Raw genomic sequence first — 5,045 nt, forward strand, 5'->3', positions numbered from 1 at the left:
AATATCTGTCTTTCTGTGACTGGACTCCCTCACTTAACACAACATCCTCAAAATTCATCCACGTTGTAGCCTGTACCAGGATCTCCTTCCTTCAGAAGGCTGAATATTCCATTTCTATGTATGAATATATGACACATTGTCTTTATCCACTCATCTATCAGTGGACACTTGGGTTACTTCCACATGATGGCTATCGCGAATAAAGCTGCGAGGAATATGCGTGCACAAATGTCTGTTCATGTCTCTGCTTTCAGTTCTTTTGAATATATACCCAGTGGTATTGCCAGGTCACATGGTAACTCTACCTTCAATTTTTTGAGAACCGCCATAACTATTTTCCCATAGTGTCTGTATCATTTTACATTCCTCACAACGGTCCAAAGTGGGCATATTTCTTACTTTTAAGATGGATGGGGGGAACCTACGTACGAAAATCTTGATCATAAAGAAGATAATGACCAGTGAGGTCAGCTGGTTACAGCGCAGCCTTATAACATCACGATCACGGGTTCAGATCCCTGTACACTCCACCCATGACAATAAAAAAAAAAAAAAGAAAAGAAAAGAAAGAAAGAGAGAGAGAGAGACAAAAGACAAGAAAAGAAAAGAAAATACATGGGGCCCGAGACAAAGTCTTAGACCAACCCCAAACGTACTAAATTCAGGTTCTTTCTAAGGTGAGTTTTCAAAAGGAAACAGTGCAAACTGTATTGAAGGGTATGGACTAGAAAAAGGGAAAGAACAATGACTGATTACACGCCCAACAAAAAACTAAGACCAGGAGGCAAAGGAAATCAAAGGAAAACTATTTCAGACCAAAGTCTACAAATTAAGCGAAGGTGATCAAGGAAGCAGCACAGGGAAGAGATGCCGATATGAGCGGAAGACATAAAATTTCTAGAGAACAAAGTTCAAACGTTTAAAATTATCTCCTCAAGAAGTAATAAAAAAGGGGAAGATGAAGTTTTGAGTAATAAGGCCATGTGCAAGATTCTGACACTTTAAGCATGTGAATGTATAAAAATAAAACAAACCGCAGGAAAAGGAACCTCTTTGCTCACCACGACTCAAAACCCATGAAGGTGTCCCTGCAGGTGGTGCAGACCTCTCAAGCCTGCAGGTCCTGGGATGTCCACCCGACCAGGACTTCCCCAATATCCCTGCCCTGAGGAAGCCCTTCCTCAGACTCAGTCTCTTCTGGCTCCCCTTGTCTCCCTCTCCCCAGGTTGGGCTAGCCGCTCCCCGCTGTGGCCAAGCTGGGCCCCCTCTGCCACGACTCGCCCTGATCCCAAATGTCACCTCCGTGGTCCCCACCCCCACTGGGCCCACTCCCGGCTCGATCCAGGGTGTGAAGCTCCTCCCCTCGGACCCCGCCTCCCCAGCCCCAAATCCCAGTCCTTTGGACCCCACCCCCACAGGGCCCAGTGCCCGCTCGGTCCCGGATGTGAAGCCCTCCACCTCGAACCCCACCTGCCTTTCCCCAGATCCCAGCCCCGCGGTCCCCACCCACGGTGGGCCCGGTCCCCGCTCAGTCCTTGGTGTCAAGACCTCGACTCTACCTCACACCCCGCCTCCTCTCTCTTCCCTAATCCCAGCCCCGCGGTACCCACCCTCGGGGGACCCAGTCCCCGCTCGGTCCCGAGTGTGCGGACCTCCACCTGGGACCCCACCCCCCGTGGCCCAGTTCCCGCTCGGTCCCACATGTGCGACCCTCCACCTCACACCCGCCGCCCGCCAGCCCGGCCGCCCCCCGTCTGGGGGCCGAGTCGCCACGCTCCCGCTCTCACACCCGCCACCTCGGTCGTCCCTCCAAGCAGCTACAGGACGGCGGAAGGCGGGGGACTCTGCAGTCGTCCTGAGGCAGTTCAGGCTTCTCTGCCATCACCGTGGAAACCCCCCACAGCGCGTCCCGGGCGGGGCTTCCGAGGGCGGGGTCAGGCCCGCGGCGGGCCCAGTACTGAGTTCGGACCCGCGGACCACACGCGGCGTTGCTGGAACCGCGCCCGCTCCCGGCGCTCCTGGACCCGGCTCCGCCGCGCGCCCCGGGAAACCCGCCCCACTGCGATCCCCGCCTTCTTCGTGAAAACGCGGCTCAGGCCGGCCTCCACGCCGGAACCGGACACACGCAAGGTGGCGGAGCGGCCGCGCCTCGGCGGCGGCGTCTGGGGACGGGATCTTGACGGCGCCATTGGGACGCGCACAAGGCGGGGCGGGGCCGGCGGCTGTCGGGGCTGCGCTAGCCCCCCAGAAAGACTGGGGGGGGGTTGCCTTGGTGTTTGCCCAAGGGACGCCCGGTTTGAGGGCCATCCTGCCGGAAGACTGTGAGAGTGGTTTCCCGCAGAGGAAGAAACGGGAGACCGAGAACCCCGGGGCCTGAGGACGCGCAGGGCTCAAGGAGCGAAACGGGCTGCACCCCCACGCGCATTGGCGGGACAGAGACGATCGGGTCTCCACTCAGCACCGTCCATACGCTTCACGAGGCCCCGGGTTCCTCCAGGAGGCAGACCTGGCTGGCGTCAGGCCTGTTCCTCAGGGTCATAGTGCAGGGGCAGAGGGTGTCACCACCGTGACCTTCGCTGCTGGAGAAACGCGCGTCCGTTTCAGTATCATTTGAGCTCCTGCCGCATCCAGGCCTGCCGTGTTTGCGCTTAACACCGCAGACAACTTCCCAGCCCTTGGTGAGGAGTTTTTGTTAAGCACGTGCACACATTCGGAACTAGCAGTATCGAGGGACCAAGAGTTGTCATTTCTGTAGCAGAGCTGCTTTCCCTCTAAACTTGATCGGGTGCGGCACTGCTAAGAAACAAAGCAGTCCTGAGAACACACGGTCGGTAGCTGGCCTCGATGCCCTCGTGAACGTACGCAGTATCCCGGAATAGTAGCATCAGATGAGGTTTCGCTGTGACGTGACGGAGGAAGAAGGAAATATAAGACCACTCAGTAAGGGTGCCTGAACAGCTAAAACAGGCACTGGGCAACCAGGACAACTCTAGCCCTGCTCCATTCCTTTTACTTGCCAGAGAAAAAAATACTACGATAGTCATGGAACTGCATTGCCCCTGCTTTCTGACATCAGGGGCAATTCAGAACAGTCCACTGCTCCCTTGGACTCTCCCCAAAATCACCAACCACAAGCTCAGGGACTATAACAGCCCCCCTTAACACGATCGCCTGAGACACCCCGTGGTTCCCTGGGGTGTGAGGTCTCCCTCCAGGCAGCAACGAATTACCCTGAATAACTAATACACGGGGTGGGGAATACATCCATTCACTGAAATATCAAACAAGCCGTTGTTTGACCATAACTGGGTGGACATCTCGAATATGAATAAACTTTTTTTTTTTTTTTTTTAATATGACCGGTAAGGGGATCTTAACCCTTGACTTGGTGTTGTCAGCACCACGCTCACCCAGTGAACAAACCGGCCATCACTATATGGGATCCGAATCCGTGGCCTTGGTGTTATCAGCACCGCACTCTCCAGAGTGGGCCACAAGCCGGCCTGAATATGAATAAACTTTTACATTTCCACATGAACTATATATAACACATATATACACACAAACTAAAACTTCAGAGCCTATGCTCTAATGCAAATCAAACATTTCTAATGTGAATGGTAAATAGGATTGGCATCTTGGTATATAAAAAGCTTGTATGCTAAATGCAATGTGGGATTCTGGATTGGATTCTAAAACAGCAGAAGGACATTAGTAGAAAACCTGGTGAAATAAGATTAAAGTCTGTAGTCTGATTGAGAATATTGTACCAATGTTAACTTCTAAGTTTTAACAAATGTGCCACAGTTATATAAGATGTTAACTGTAAAAGAAACCGGGTGAAGGGTATACAGGAGCAGCTCCCCGTGATATCTTTGCAAATTTTCTGCAGATCTAAAATTATTCCAAAATCAAAATTTTACAAAAAACAAACTCTTACACACAATTTTCTCTCCAGAAAAGTGTCTTCTTGTTTGCTTTTGACGGGGGGTGGGGAGGGGTTATTGCCTCATAAATGATTGGTATGAGTGACAGAAATATAGTTGTCACACCTCTCTTTCCTCAATCTCAAGCCCCTGGCTCCTTCCTACCTGCCATGTCCCCACTCACCCCCTCAAAAGGGCATACAGCCTTCAGTCACTGAAAGCGACCACACCTGGTCTAGGTCCCATCCCACTGTCACATACACCCAAATGAGCCCAGGATCCCAACAGCTTTCCGAGTGAAAATCACTCACGCTGTAAGAGGGTAAAAACCAAAATGTACAGGAGAAGTTGTGGCAAGGCAGCCTTGCCAAATCTGAGAAGGAAGGAGTCTATTTCCGCCGTGCACACATACTAAGACATCTCCTGAGCTTTCCTTGGTGGTATCAAACGGCCCCCAGACTTCCCAAGGAATGGGAATTAATCACCACTTCAAGGGAAGGCATTGGGCTCTGATACACCAATAAAATATGGAAAACAGGATGCTCCAGCCTGGACGCCAGACGGTCACCGTGGGATAGCCCGGCCTTTCCACTGTGGAAAGAAGTGGAAAGAAGCTTCCATTCAGGGAAACCTCCTGTAATAAAAAAAATAAAACATAAAAAAGACGGATAAGCATGTTCTTTTGACTTACAACAATTCTGACTCAGAGAGGAGTTCCAGAAACCGGTGGCTCTCATTATGTGGTGGGAGTGGAGGCTACCTCTATAGCAGTGCTGACCAATAGAAATTTGTGAGCCACATAGGTGCTAGGCACTTCTAAATTTTTCTTTTTTTTTCTTACCACCCCCTACACTTTTCTAGTAGCCACACTGAGAAAAGTAAAAAGAAACAGGCTAAATGAATTTTAAATTTTTTATTTGATTCACTATATCTAAAATATCATTTCACATGTAATTAATATAGAAAATTATCAATAAGACATTTTACGTTCTTTTTTTTTTGTATTCTGTATTAAGTGTTTGAAACCTGGTGCGTATTTTCGACTTACAGCACATCTCGATGAAGATGCTAAATTTTCATTGGAAATACTTAGTGTACATATAGATTTCATAGAATTTA

This window comes from Galeopterus variegatus, unplaced genomic scaffold (genome assembly GCF_000696425.1).
Source record: "Galeopterus variegatus unplaced genomic scaffold, G_variegatus-3.0.2 Scaffold5248, whole genome shotgun sequence".
In the NCBI taxonomy this organism is placed as follows: domain Eukaryota; kingdom Metazoa; phylum Chordata; class Mammalia; order Dermoptera; family Cynocephalidae; genus Galeopterus; species Galeopterus variegatus.